Source organism: Ctenopharyngodon idella, chromosome 21 (assembly GCF_019924925.1).
Source record: "Ctenopharyngodon idella isolate HZGC_01 chromosome 21, HZGC01, whole genome shotgun sequence".
Taxonomy (NCBI): Eukaryota; Metazoa; Chordata; class Actinopteri; order Cypriniformes; family Xenocyprididae; genus Ctenopharyngodon; species Ctenopharyngodon idella.
Genome location: NC_067240.1, coordinates 27,135,986 through 27,152,428, shown reverse-complemented (window position 1 = coordinate 27,152,428; position 16,443 = coordinate 27,135,986). Strand labels below are relative to the sequence as shown.

At 37.3% G+C, this 16,443-nt stretch overlaps 1 long non-coding RNA gene across 1 annotated transcript; it reads right to left on the bottom strand.

The window, feature by feature from the left end:
• Positions 1–614: 614 nt before the first annotated feature.
• Positions 615–9,012, bottom strand: LOC127503824 (uncharacterized). The gene is made up of 3 exons (XR_007927227.1): positions 8,831–9,012; positions 1,138–1,267; positions 615–1,004 (listed from the first exon to the last, which is right to left on the bottom strand). It is a non-coding gene; the product is annotated as an uncharacterized LOC127503824 (long non-coding RNA).
• Between the last annotated feature and the right edge of the window lie 7,431 nt (positions 9,013–16,443).

The following is a 16,443-nucleotide window of genomic DNA, read 5'->3' as shown; positions in this document are numbered from 1 at the left end:
AATAAAGACAGAATTGTGAGATATAAAGTCAGAATTGCGAGAAATAAAGTCAGAATTGCGAGAAATAAAGACAGAATTGTGAGATATAAAGTCAGAATTGCAAGATATAAAGTCAGAATTGCGAGAAATAAAGTCAGAATTGCGAGAAATAAAGACAGAATTGTGAGTTATAAAGTCAGAATTGCAAGATATAAAGTCAGAATTGCAAGAAATAAAGTCAGAATTGCGAGTTATAAAGTCAGAATTGTGTGATATAAAGTCAGAATTGCGAGAAATAAAGTCAGAATTGCGTGATATAAAGTCAGAATTGCGAGAAATAAAGTCAGAATTGCGAGTTATAAAGTCAGAATTGCGTGATATAAAGTCAGAATTGCGAGAAATAAAGTCAGAATTGCGTGATATAAAGTCAGAATTGCGAGAAATAAAAGTCAGAATTGCGAGTTATAAAGTCAGAATTGCGTGATATAAAGTCAGAATTGCGAGAAATAAAGTCAGAATTGCGAGAAATAAAGTCAGAATTGCGTGATATAAAGTCAGAATTGCGAGAAATAAAGTCAGAATTGCGTGATGTAAAGTCAGAATTGCGAGATTTTTATGCATTTTGGACGTTTATTTACACGAAAACAGTGTTTTGGGGGCCTAAAAACACAAATTTTTGAAAATGGGTTTCAAAGTGCAAATTTTTGAAAATGATACAATTATCATCTTAGTACTTAAATACATCATTGTCGTGTAAACATACCCTCTGTACAAAGCATAACAACATGAAAGGTTTACATGTGTTTTAAAATTGACCTACCAATTTAAAATATTCGTGGGCTGCCAGCACCGCTCCGGGAGGTAAATACTAATTATCACAGCTTTACTTGGAAATTGAGCAAATAACATTAGAATAATAATAAAAGTGTATACATGTGTTTTAACGTATACCTACCAATTTAACGTATACTCCTCCTAGGACTTACATCTTCACGTCAAGCCTCCCCGCCAGTCTGCCAGCGACACTGAGGGAGGAAAAGGCCAGTTAGTACAGCTTGACTCGGAAATTGAGTGCTCACTCAGATATTCGGAAACGTACTGACTAAAACCTTTTAACTTGCAAATAACATGTATAAAGTGATTAAAAAGTTAACCTACCATATGTGGGGTTTCATCGACAATCGGTCTATCACAGAGCCGTTGTGTGAGGAGGTGTGTGGTTGTTGTTCGCGGTCATTTAGTACTGTATTTAGATTTACAGTATATTTTCACAGAATGCATTGAAAATCTACAGTAACACACAGTAGGAAACTGTTGAGAGTACAGTAATAATAATGTGAAAACAAAATCTACAGTAACATACTGTATGCAGATTCTCCAGTAGGGAATAGTTGAGAATACAGTAATATTACTGTGAAAACAGCAAAAAACATTTATAGCGTAGCACGTTTTCGCTACACCCAATCAAATTTTGGTCTCACCCTAAAATATCTTCGCTCATTCATCTGCATTGGCTCAAATAGGAAGCCTAAGGTCCATAAAAAATTGGTACAGTAAAAGATGCTTAAAATTTGAATTTCGTTAGACCATTAGACTGTGTATCAAGCCAAGCCACAGTATTATATTTTATGAGCCTTTGAAAATGCCAGAGAAACAGCACTTTACATCTCTGTTTTGGGAACAACGCTATACTGGATACAGTCACGTTATGGAAGCGTCACATTATTCAAGATAGAACAGAAAAGCATCAATAAGTAGCTGACTAATGAATAACTGGATTCAACATGTGAGTTTGTGTAACAGGTGGAATTACTGTCAGACAACAGCCTTTCCCAGTTCTTCAGTCAAGCAGTTTTAATGATGAATAAGAGCATTTCAGTGGATCTAACGGTGTATAAGTAATATCTTATACATTAAATAAATGTATCACAAAATGATTCGCTTTGTTTGTAGAGACGATATATACATGGTCTTATAGACATGTACGTTTCTTTTGAATCATAGACAAATGCATACAAACATATGGAAAAGAGAAGAATCTGGCATGGGAAAAGAGGGTATTAGATCAAAGGTTTAAGATTAACCAGAACAATCGTAAAATGCTTACCAAGCATGACTCTTTTGTCAGGTCACCTGACAGAACAAGGTCTCTGTTTTATTAACACAGAATCTGCTCAGAACACTTCAGAAGGTTTTGCAGAATTCCTGACTGATTTTGTTTTCAGCTACCAATATGAGCACAGTACCCTCACCTGTGAGATTCTCTTGTGTCCATTTATGACAGCAATTTAAAAACACTTTAAAAGATCATAAATACAGAGAAATTTTGTAGCTTCTTATCTAAACATCGCTGAAATTATAGGCTTGAGAAACTCTGTATTAGTTATTACTATAAAAAATGATGTCATGCTCGTTATTACTCCACTCCCAAACCTGGACATTTAAATGGATGTCACTTTACACAGGCATTCAGCTATTAAGGGTTTACAACTGTTCTAGCTGAGGGCAAAGTTGAGTCAACACAAGGCCAAGCTTGTTAATACTTAGTGAATTTCTAACATCAACCTCTTTTTCATCTAGTGTGTGAAGATCTGCAATAAAATGAACACAAAATACACTTTTAGAGGCCATTCACACACAATGCATTTTTCTATTCCAATGCGCTACTTTTCCATTGTTTTTCTATGTAAACACGCGCTAGATGGATGTGTATGACCGTTGCACTTGCATCTTGCGTCTTTTGCAGTGTCTTGTGCATGACATGGTGTTCTAAAAATGCGGTGCTCAAGTTAAAATCAGTTCAACTTTTAAAAAATGCATCTTGAGACCTTTTTTTTCCCCATTGCCCAAAGTTTTGCATTTTTCAAAGCAAGCCCTTAGGGGCTGTTCACACAGAATGCGATTTTCCATTCCAATGTGCTACTTTTCCATTGTTTTTCTATGTAAACATGTGCTATATGGACGCTATACGGTGCTATACGCAAAACTATTAAAGGGGTGGTTGATTAGCCTATGATTTCACTTTTTTAACTTTAGTTAGTTTAGTGTGTAATGTTGCTGTTTGAGCATAAACAACATCTGCAAAGTTACAACGCTCAAAGTTCAATGCAAAGGAGATATTTTCTTTTACAGAAATCGCTTTTTAAGGACTACAACAAACGGCTTGTAGGAACTACAATGAGCTTCTTCCCGGGTTGGTGACATCACTAATCCTAAAATTTACATAAACCCCGCCCCCGAGAACACACAACAAAGGGGGTGAGGCCATGTTGGGCTGCTTTAGAGAAGAGTTGTTGTAGTTGAGTGTTGTTGCCATGCCGTCATTTTACACCGGACTGCTTCACAAACGAGGGTCAATTCAACGCTGGATTTGCACAAAAGATGCTCAAAAACATGACGGCACATGCTAGTCGATGAGTTGAATCAACTCCACAGCAACTACATGAATTTATCCACATTCAGAAACGTCCAGTTTCATTCTAAAAGATGTAACTTCCTGAGTCTCTCCATCAGTGTCGACTCCGGTTTGAACAATGAAAGGCTGAACACCGTTACTGACAATCCTCATTTTGGCTGCGTGAGATTCTCCAGCTTTGTTGTTGTTGAGCAACCGAAGCGCGAGATGTTAAAGCTCCGCCCTCTTCTGGAAAGGGGGCCGGGAGCAGCAGCTCATTTGCATTTAAAGGGACACACACAAAAACGGCGTGTTTTTGCTCACACCCAAATAGCGGCAAATTTGACAAGCGATAATAAATGATCTGTGGGGTATTTTGAGCTGAAACTTCACAGACACATTCTGAGGACACCAGAGACCTATATTACATCTTGTAATATGGGCATTATAGGTCCCCTTTAACTGAATAAACAAAGCAAAAACTTGAATGGATGCCAGCTTCGTTATGCTGCCAAATTGAACAGAAGTAATAAAAGTTTGAATGTTCTCTCATGTCATGGCTTTCTGGAATACTTAATTGTGGTGGATCAATCATATCAGTCATGATCATGATGGCTAATCTGTACAATTGATACTGTATATAATTTCTGACATAGCTGTGCTCATGTCTCTCGCATCACACTAATGAAAAAATGTAAACTCAAACGAATATTTAATGTCTGTTTCACGTTGACCTACTTGCTAAAGTAACTGTGTAATAAGTAGGATATCTAAACTCCACCCTGATCACCCTCTTGAGAATTGTTTTGTAGTGCAACTGCATCATTGCGTCAACAGATAAAGGTCATAAAACATGCAAGAAAAGAATCCTAAGATTTGTATACTGTTGTACACAGACAATAAAGTAATCCATCTTCCTCACTAAGGCCATTGTCTGGCCCATGTCAAGCGTTTTGTTTGTTTTCTATGTTGTATTCATTGGCCTGTTCTTTAGTTTGTTTGGCTAGGATTAGCTTGAGGCATCTTGTTAGAGCAATCCCCTATGCTACCTTAAGAGTTAAGGGAAACAAAAACACCACGTCTCATTGTTTAGTTAAGTTTTAACTAACATAGTTTGTTCTCTGACCATATTGCACAGGGAAATGACAAGCACAATCACCCTAAACCCACTCTTAAATTGCATAAAACAAACTGTGATTGTTTTTCATGTGGTCTGAGAAATGTTGCCTCTTTAAGTGGGCGTTTTTTGGGCAAGGATAAGCCGCAAACCGGACCCAACTTAATGCCGATAAGCCTGGCAATGTGAAACTAATCCTAACATTCAAGACCAGTATGAGCCATATAGTAAAAACTGAAAATGTTTATTTGTGTGGTTTGCTACTTTAAACACTGGCCTTCTTTTGAAAATCCCCAGGGTATAAGGGGGCTGCTGTAGCATAAGAAGTAACCGATTGCCATAGTATTTTCTCTTTCTAATGACTTCCAGGCCATATGCTGTACCTCCAGTCGCTTCTAAAGCTCACATGTCCTGCAAATGTCCTGAGTTCAACTCTTACGTCAATTCAGACACGCCATTATGCCATCCATCGTTGATTTGTACTTATTACATTGGAGAATATTGAACTTTTACACCTTCAAAATGGACTTTTCAGGCATAATCTATTTATTAGTCACCCAAAAAGAGATAAATGTTTGTGCTGTGCCGTGCAAAGAGGATTAGATGTTCTGCTCTACCTATCTGTTTGAAACAGTTCCAAGTCAGACAGAAAATATAACGTTTCTTGTTTATAGCATGTTAAGACTGCATAGATCTGTTATCCATGCCAAGATGTATACAGCACATGGATATTGGGCTTAAATGATTAAATTTAAATACACAGAGAATTAGGGGTCTGCATTTTACTTGAGCTGCCCTTTGAAGAATTTCCATGTCTGCACACTCACTGACTGCTGATGACTTGAACACATGCAGGAAGTCTTTTTTCATAACGTGCATGGCATGAGTTACGAGTCAGATTTCCCTCTGAACCTAGATACCATTCTTTTTATATTCTGGCAGCACAAAAAGGGGCCAAAAACATAGTGATAAACAACAGCATTAAACAAAACAATTGTATGTAAATAGATATAAAAGGCTGTGAGGGGACTTAAATCAGTGAATTAAATTCTTGTTAAGAGCATGTTTGATTATTATTGTGAAAAATATGATTTAATTGTGTGTATTTAGGATGCATCCAATGCTAGCCTTAGCATGACAAAGGAGTCTGGCATTTCTTCCACACAAACAAAATTCATTACTTGAGATGGTGAAAATTATGTTTGTAGGTCTGAAAAGAATGTGATGCATGTTAGTAGACAAATTACATGAAGAAACTTTAAAAGATGTATTTATCATATCTTTACTTTAATTAATAATGTCTTAAGATTTCAGGCCTGTAGCAACTCATAATGTAATAATAAAGCTTAATATAATAAGTATTAAGCCCAAAGTATACTTCACTTTTTACGCGTACGCGAGGGTCAGTGTACAGTGTGCATCAGAAGAGTACGCGCAGATCACACGTGCATTTATTTATTTAAATTTTTTTGCAGTAATTACTTTATCCACAAGGTGGCAGCCGTGCCCTGGGGACGTCGATTCACAATGTAGTCAAAGAAGAACTGCATACACAGAACAGACCGGTATGGTGAGAAATATAGTCCCCCCAGGAATCGTGTCTCCTTTAGGACCCCGAGTGATCCCATCGGTTACCACACAATACAAATATTAAGGCCAAAAATATGTATCAATGCAACCTTCATGAAGTAAACTTTCACTAAAAGCCTTCCTTCTGCCCGAAAAAATAGTCCCTGACCGTGAACAGCAACAGAAGTTACATTATTACGCCATTAGATGGCGGCAAAGACTGTCTTTATGAGTGTGTCAGTCAGTAGCGAAGACTTTTACATTGAAAAGACTGAATTGTTGTAAACACGGAACAAGACGCAACTGACAAATGCTTTGACTAGTGCTGTCAGTCACAGGGAAAACCCCTTAACTGTTAAAAGGACAAGATAATACATCTGACATTTTAACAGATTTTTTATTATGAACATAGGACTGACCTGAAGGAAAATGCTAAATCTGAACACAGGTAATAAACTCGCTCACTCGATCTTTTTCTGACAATACTCTTAACATAATACAGTAAGCTTCAATGAATAATATATAGGGAAGAGGTTAGAAAGTTAGAAGTTAGAAAATCCCCTGTAATAAAAATAATAATAATAAGTGCATGAATATTTAAATCTGGTGCATTTCGTAGGTAGTTTAAGACTGTATTTAGATTTTTTAAAAAGCACTGTAAATTAAAACCAGTGCTTTTATGTTTATTAAAATAATATTATAATACTGTAAAGCAATACCAATGTTTTTATGTTTAAAAAAGCTATTACAATTATGATAATTATGACAGTGTTTTTGGTGAGTTTTAATGTAATACATTTCTCATAATGTAGAGCTCAAGATTTTAATTACATTTTGAGAAAATGATTACATTATGAACATTTTGTTACATTATGTGCAGTTATGTGCATTATGAGATGCTACATGGCCTGCCGTGCACTTTGAGATCTCTATGTTCAGACTGAAGGAGACAAAGAAACAGAGCTCTGAGTTCTTTATCAGTCATGATGTCTGTTCAACAGTCCGTGACCTTACGACCCTTTGCTTGTGCACGACTAACAAGCCGTAAACCCTAGAGTATCACATTCGTCTGGAAGCATTTGTACATCTGGAAAAACTTTACTCCAGACAAATGAATGCATAGACAAGATGGTGATTGTCCAGCAATTCACCGCAGATTGTGGCTCTCACAGAAACAGCAAGTTCTACTGTTGCGTATTGTTATAACCCAATCCCAACATTTTGATTAGCATTTTAAAACTACACATAAATAATACATTGCAGAAGTGTGTAATCATTTAATGTTCTGCTATCCCAGCTTTATAAATCAACTGTATTATGTGAAAAGCACTCCACACATTTGAATTATTAATTATAATCACTTCTTGTTGTTCAGTAATTACAACTGCAACTGCGTCATTTTAGTTCATCTATAAAATGAATCTAGTGTTAGTATTGGATTCTTTGACTTTTCATGTTCTGAAAAGTCAAACATGAACATTGATGTTTTTCAATGTGTCTATTTTGCACTTTTGATATTTTAGGGTGTCACCTCTTCATTGCTGTGCACAAGGTCAGCAGAAAATAAATAAATAAAAATACAGTGCTGCGGTACACTGGGGAGGAGACAATTAAAGGGATAGTTCAGCCAAAAATGAAAATTCAGTCATCATTTACTCACCCTAATGTTGTTCCAAACCTGTATGAGTTTCTTTCTGCTGTTGAACACAAAAGAAGATATTTTGAAGAATGTTGGTAACCAGACAGTTGATGGCACCTATACTGACTTCCATAGTATTTTTTTTTTCCTACTATGGAAGTCAATGGCTACCGTTTGATTACCAACACTCTTTAAAATATCTTCTTTTGTGTTCAACAGAAGAAAGAAACTCATACAGGTTTGGAGCAACTTGAGGGTGAGTAAGTGATGACAAACTTTTCATTTTTGGGTGAACTATCCCTTTAAGTGGCTGTTTCTTTAATGGATGTCAAAGGAGGAGAGGTTTCAGTGCGCTGAATAAACTGGCTTTGTGAGGAAACAACTTATCACTTAAAACTGACAACCCATCAGCTAATCTTCAGCCTGTTCGCTATAGACATTAACATGTTATCTATCTATCTATCTATTGCATAAAAAGTTACATTGGTCAAGTTTGACAAAGAAAATTAAGACTGATTATGTTTATGCAACAGAATGTATAAGTATAAAGGGTCCATTTTGATTTCATGCTTACTTTCATGGTTGAACATAGTGTTGTCTGAATGCAGTATGACATCTAGTGGTCATAGATGTGAACTAACCAATGAGAACTAACCAAATGCCAAAACGAAATTCTTAGACAAGTCCGTCCTCAGTAACATCTGAGTCCCCTGTTTACTAGGGTGACAAGACAGTCCCAGTTTTTGGTGTCCTGTGCTTGTTTCACAGCACTGCAAAAAAGTGTTTTTATTTTCGCCAACAGAGGGGGCTACAACCTTCGAGCTACATCGATTACTTGGTCGCACACCGCTGCTTTAGCCATGAAGAACTTTACCTGAAGGAGAGCAGAGACCTGTCTGTCTGTTATCATCAATGATCAAGAGACACTGTTATCGGTTTCAAGGTAGTACTATTCATATTAAAGTAATACTGTTTGTGTGTACTATATGACAATGCCAGAACAGGGTGCGGGATTGTTTTGAACACAGGTTTAAAATTTCCAAAAGCTCCACTGTTAAAATGCAGTAATTCCCAAATATATTTTAAAGGATTAGTTCACTTCAGAATTAAAATTTCCTGATAATTTACTCACCCCCATGTCATCCAAGATGTTTATGTCTTTCTTTCTTAAGTTGAAAAGAAATTAAGGTTTTTGAGGAAAACATTCCAGGATTTTTCTCCATATAGTGGACTTCACTGGGGTTCAACGGGTTGAAGGTCCAAATGTCAGTTTCAGTGCAGCTTCAAAGAGCTCTACATGATCCCAGACGAGGAATAAAAGTCTTATCTAGAGAAAACATCTGTCATTTTCTTAAAAAAAATATATATATATACTTTTTAACCACAAATGCTCGTCTTGCACTGCTCTGTGATGCTCCACACATTACGTAATCACGTTGGAAAGGTCACGCGTGACGTAAGCGGAAGTACCGCGGTAGAGTGAAAAACTCCATCTCATTTTCTCCTCCACTTTCAAAATTGTCCAACATCATTGTTTTACCTTTTTTGTAAAGGGCGTTTGACTTACTCTTTGCACGTTCACTTTGTTAACACTGGATCGGTACTTCAGTCTACGTCATGCATGACCTTTCTCACGTGATGAGTGCAAGACGAGCATTTGTGGTTAAAAAGTATATAAATTTCATTTTTTTGGGGAAAATGACCAATCGTTTCTCTAGATAAGACCCTTTTTCCTCATCTGGGATCGTGTAGAGCTCTTTGAAGCTGCACTGAAACTGACATTTGGTAGCTGAAAAATCCTGGAATGTTTTCCTAAAAAAACTTAATTTCATCAGCATATTAAACATATTTTGTGTTCTGTGTCTTTGATTACCACTCTTATCTCTGTATCATCTATAATTAATTGCGCAAACAGTTTACTGAATAAAACATAAGGAGTAGGACTAAAAGAGCATCCTAGCTCCACCTCTTTTTCAAGGTGATATAATCAAGATATATTAATTTATGATTAATTAACGAATTTGTGAATAATTTACTGTATGGAATGTATTCATTATTTATGAACATAAATTATAAGGACTCATAGTTTTTTTTCATTGGTCAAAGTAAATATATTATTAATAAAAATCATATTAATTTCATTTTCAGGGATGACTGAGGCTTTTCATGCAAAAATACCATTATACAATGGGCTTAAGAGTCAACAGTTTTTGTGTTTTAAGTTGATTATTTGTTGTATATAGTTTGCATGTTGATACAAGGCAGGATGGATCTTTTATTCTAGTTTATAAAGTTATAAATATGGATATTTTTTCTTACAAAAACCCATCGCTTCACTTCAGAAGGCCTTTATTAATCCCCTGGAGTCGTATGGATTACTTTTATGATGGATGGATGTGCTTTTTTGGGCTTCAAAATCTTGAGCCCCATTCACTACCATTATGAAGCTTGAAAGAGCCAGGATATTTTTCAATATAACTCTGGTTGTGTTCGTCTGAGAGAAGATAGTCATATACACCTAGGATGGCTTGAGGGTGAGTAAATTATGGGGTAATTTTCATTTTTGGGTGAACTCTCCCTTTAAAAGCAAACAGTTTTACAGTATTAAAGGATTAGTTCACTTCAGAATGAAAATTTCCTGATAATTTACTCACCCCCATGTCATCCAAGAAGTTCATGTCTTTCTTTCTTCAGTCGAAAAGAAATTAAGGTTTTTGATGAAAAAATTCCAGGATTATTCTCCTTATAGTGGACTTCAATGGTCTCCAAACGGTTGAAGGTCCAAATGTCAGTTTCAGTGCAGCTTCAAAGGGCTTTAAACGATACCAGACAAGGAATAAGGGTCTTATCTAGAGAAACGATCTGTCATTTTCTAAAAAAAATACAACTGTATATGCTTTATAAACACAAATGATTGCCTCGCAAGTGCTTCCGCTTTCCGTATTCTTCAAAAAGCTTACGCTGTATGTCCTACGCCTTCCCTATTCTACTTACGGAACGAACGTGGCGCCAGTTCCGTTTTTTCCGTAAGTAGAATAGAGAAGGCGTAGGACATACAGCATATGCTTTTTGAAGAATACGGAAAGCGGAATGGTGGAAGCACTTGCAAGCCGATCATTTGTGTTTATAAAGCATATACAGTTGTATTTTTTTTAAGAAAATGACCGATCTTTTCTCTAGATAAGACCCTTATTCCCTTTGAAGCTGCACTAAAATTAATTTTGACCTTCAACCGCTTGGAGAGACCACTGAAGTCCACTATAAGGAGAAAAATCCTGGAATGTTTTCATCAAAAACCTTAATTTCTTTTAGACTGAAGAAAGAAAGACATGAACATCTTGGATGACATGGGGGTGAGTAAATTATCAGGAAATTTTCATTCAGAAGTGAACTAATCCTTTAAACATGAAAAACAGTGTCAGTGTCTCATTTCATCAGAAGCACAACTTCACTATAAAGTGACTCTCCAGTGTGTTCGTGTTTTCACCTGCAGACCTCGACGGACTCAACAGAAGAAATGAACCAGAGAAGAGTTCCACGTAAAAGAAGGCGGAGCCTCTGCACATCATCATGGACCAATGGGAGTTTGAAGGTTTTTACCAATTGGCAAAACTCCTGAAACGAACACAAAATGAACTTTATTTTGGCCTGATTTTGTTAGAAATGACATCATATCAGTTCGTTCTTCGATTTTGCTTGAAGTATATCGGGGCCTTTAGCATCTTGGTGCATGAGGAAAGCACCTGTGCTATGTATTTATATGCAGCCGGAAGTGTGGTATCAAAGATATCAGAACACTGTGCTGTTTTACGCACTCATCTTGCCTGGAGGAGGTAGAGATGCTTCACCTCTTCCTGTTTGCGAAATGCTCAGTAATGGACATGGTATTCTATCTCTTCCACTTTGGCTGATGCAGTTTCAGCTGAAACTGCCAAAGTACACCAGCCTCAAAATACAGGAAGTGGAAACTAACGACAACCAGGCCTTGGTGCAGGAAGGAGTTCCTGCCTTCAACAGAGAAAGAATAGATTTGTTCTGGGAAAAGAACTATGCTGTATGTGAGAGACATGGGCAGAAATTAAGACAATGACTGCTTTACATCTATGCTCTGCACATGTCATTATCAAGGATGTTAGTATCAGAAAGAAGGGTTATGACAAGAGTTCTCTACCTTTGCAGATTGCAGAACACAGTAAACAGATGCTGCAATTTTGAACAGTTTTCAGGCACTTTGTGCTGTTTTGCTTGCTAAGCAGAATTAAAAAAAGCCTTTATGTTCTTGAAACCTTTATCATTAAGGATAGAACAAATGGAGACCACTGTGATGTGTTGGATGAAAAAAGGAGGAGGTCTGTGGGCAGATCTCCATATTCCAGCCTCTATACAAAATCTTAGAAGAGGTAAAAGTGATACTTGAAACAAAGAATGATGAAGATCAGAGAAGTATGTACTACTCTCTGGAAGTCAAGAATTTGAGAAAGTGTACAATGGACAAAGATGATCTGGTATTGTAAAAACATCCAGTCTTCACAAATGAGTAGAATTTGTACAGACTTATTAATTTGTTCATTAACTTGTACAGTGTTTTGCTCCAAATATAGAAAGACGGTGCACTCGTATTATTATGAATGGGAGAAACTGCAACGCGCAATATGGCGGAATAAGTCCCGCCTTCTAAATAAGAGCCAATCGCCGATTGGTAAACTCACTGCAGCGGCCGTTGGAAGCTCCGGTTCCTATTGAGGGTATGCATCGAAGTCACTTTCCTGCCGGAACGCGCTCCCTCAGTTGGGCTGAGTGGCAAAAGAACCTGCTGCGTGACTGGATTTAATAGGGGAAACTGCGAAAACGCGAGTAAAACAAAAGATTACACTAAAGGTTGGGCTCGAAAGTGTTCCTTATGACATGAAACCTATCCATGGATATTGACATGCAGCCAGGAATCGTTTTTCCTGACATTTATATGTGCCTGATTTCGACGCTGGGGAAATAAAAAAAGCAAATCGGCCTGTGAACGCTTTATATAAATACAATATAGGTAGGACTAAATCGGAGTGATCACTTTTATATCAATGTTATACAAACCCGTTTCCAAAAAAGTTGGGACACTGTACAAATTGTGAATAAAAAAGGAATGCAATAATTTACAAATCTCATAAACTTACATTTTATTCACAATAGAATATGGATAACATATCAAATATGAAAGTGAGACATTTTGAAATGTCATGCCAAATATTGGCTCATTTTGGATTTCATGAGAGCTACACATTCCAAAAAAGTTGGGACAGGGAGCAATAAGAGGCCGGAAAAGTTAAATGTACATATAAGGAACAGCTGGAGGACCAATTTGCAACTTATTAGGTCAATTGGCAACATGATTGGGTATAAAAAGAGCCTCTCAGAGTGGCAGTGTCTCTCAGAAGTCAAGATGGGCAGAGGATCACCAATTCCCCCAATGCTGCAGCGAAACATAGTGGAGCAATATCAGAAAGGAGTTTCTCAGAGAAAAATTGCAAAGAGTTTGAAGTTATCATCATCTACAGTGCATAATATCATCCAAAGATTCAGAGAATCTGGAACAATCTCTGTGCGTAAGGGTCAAGGCCGGAAAACCATACTGGATGCTCGTGATCTTCGGGCCCTTAGACGGCACTGCATCACATACAGGAATGCTACTGTAATGGATATCACAACATGGGCTCAGGAATACTTCCAGAAAACATTGTCGGTGAACACAATCCACCGTGCCATTCGCCGTTGCCGGCTAAAACTCTACAGGTCAAAAAAGAAGCCATATCTAAACATGATCCAGAAGCACAGGTGTTTTCTCTGGGCCAAGGCTCATTTAAAATGGACTGTGGCAAAGTGGAAAACTGTTCTGTGGTCAGACGAATCAAAATTTGAAGTTCTTTTTGGAAAACTGGGACGCTATGTCATCCGGACTAAAGAGGACAAGGACAACCCAAGTTGTTAACAGCGCTCAGTTCAGAAGCCTGCATCTCTGATGGTATGGGGTTGCATGAGTGCGTGTGGCATGGGCAGCTTACACATCTGGAAAGGCACCATCAATGCTGAAAGGTATATCCAAGTTCTAGAACAACATATGCTCCCATCCAGACGTCGTCTCTTTCAGGGAAGACCTTGCATTTTCCAACATGACAATGCCAGACCACATGCTGCATCAATTACAACATCATGGCTGCGTAGAAGAAGGATCCGGGTACTGAAATGGCCAGCCTGCAGTCCAGATCTTTCACCCATAGAAAACATTTGGCGCATCATAAAGAGGAAGATGCGACAAAGAAGACCTAAGACAGTTGAGCAACTAGAAGCCTGTATTAGACAAGAATGGGACAACATTCCTATTCCTAAACTTGAGCAACTTGTCTCCTCAGTCCCCAGACGTTTGCAGACTGTTATAAAAAGAAGAGGGGATGCCACACAGTGGTAAACATGGCCTTGTCCCAACTTTTTTGAGATGTGTTGATGCCATGAAATTTAAAATCAACTTATTTTTCCCTTAAAATGATACATTTTCTCAGTTTAAACATTTGATATGTCATCTATGTTGTATTCTGAATAAAATATTGAAATTTGAAACTTCCACATCATTGCGTTCCTTTTTTATTCACAATTTGTACAGTGTCCCAACTTTTTTGGAATCAGGTTTGTATATTTCGTCATATCGTCCAGCCCTAAAACTATAGTTTTTGTCAGTGTTTATTTAAAAACACCCAATTATGCAGAATATAAGACGGTAAATATTTAATTGATGAGTTGTCAACACAATATATAACAATACAATATATAGGGTATATATAGGACACAAAATGATAACTGCAAAACATGTTTCTTTGTTATTTGTCGATGACGTCAAATGGTTGCTCTCTGTGAGCTACTGACACTGTCCTATTGCTATTTTTACCGCAACACAACTCAGAATATAATATATGATGCCACATTGTGCAGCTTTTGGTTGTAATTTTTAGTCGATGAGCCACAAGAGAAGCGATGTAAGTCTTCACTGCTTTACTAGCGATAAGAGGAGAAAAGAATGGGAAGTTGTGAAGAATGTGGACGAATAAAACTTCCTAAAGAACTGCGTCTTTGTTCTATTCACTTTAGCCCTGGTGCCTTTGAGGCTTTTAGTAGACCACAGCTGCGATGGATATAAGTGTGCTTTAACCAAATGCCGCGCCTGTCGTGGGCAGCCCATAACACATCTCGATTGAGACAGACTGCCTCAAAGCTCGTGTGTGCTGTGACGCTCGGGATATCTGTGATATCATAAAACAGCATCATCTTCTCAGCATGTTTAACTGTGTGTAATGCATTTAGGCAATCAGATGATTTTAACACGTCAATCATACAACAGTAGTTCGAATAGCCAGAGAGACATTGCACGGCTTCAATGTTTTCATCCTCACTAATGTTGCGCTCTGGCTCAAATCGAAAAGGCTGATCGTGTTTTAAAAGGAACCCCGTGGGTATTAAGACTTGTATGTGTTACTAGATTACCGTTGCACCAAAACACGCAGAAGAAAAGTATCAAAGTCATCAGGCCTAAATTGGAAAGAACAAAGACGCAGATCTTTAGGAAGTTTTATTCGTCCACATTCTTCACAACTTCCCATTCTTTTCTCCTCTTATTGCTAGTAAAGCAGTGAAGACTTACATCACTTCTCTTGTGGCTCATCGACTGAAAATTACAACCAAAAGCTGCACAATGTGGCATAGTATATTATATTCTGAGTTGTGTTGCAGTAAAAATAGCAACAGAGCAGTGTCAGTAGCTCAATGAGTGCAACCATTTGACGTCATAGACATAGAACACACTGTGCACCTAAACAAAATGGCGACACCCATTGTCCAAATATGTCATGGATTTTTTAAATAACGTAAATCTTTCATGGGTTTTCTACTACATATTTCAGTTAGAGACATCATTTACATTATATTAAGCCATACAAGTCCTAATACCAGGGGTTCTCTTTAAGGGACTTTGATTGCTCCCACAAAGACGGATATATAGGGGACATGTAATTAACCACAATCTATCAGAAAATCTCCTTCTGAAGCTAATGAGGCCAGTGAGACCAACAAAGAATGTAATTTGCTGAAGAGAGCTGGGCTAAGAGGGAAGAATTAGCACCAAAAATGACTGAGATGTCAAAAGGCAATTCCAAGAAAAGATTCCAAACCAAAAACAAAAGTAACCCCCTCCTCCACAAAAGGGTTTATCTCTCAGAAATTAGTGTTTAGATTCTTTCTTAGTTCACTGAAGACTTGCATGAGTATACATGTGTGGTTCTGTAACAAATTGAACACTAGAGAAATAAATTTAATACATACAAACATGTGTTCCACAAATATAAACATCCACTTAAATAATTAAACTTTATTCAGTCTGAATATAACAGTGACATTAATAAACAATATTGAGTGATTATTTTTCACAATAGGGCGCTATGACTGATCTCCGCATGTTACAGTTTTTCTCAATTGCTAACACACAATTCATGAAACAATTCACCATTTTCTCACAACTTTAAAGGATACATAACACACACAGTTTCTGCCAATCTCATGTTAATCTTGAGTACCTATAGAGTAGTAGTGCATCCTTCATATCTCCGAAAAGTCTTTAGTTTTATCATATTTATAAAAGATACATACGCTGTACCGAGTCTTTCCGAAAAAAGCCGAGCTCCCGGAGGCGTGCCTGCCGTGGGCAGAGCTAAA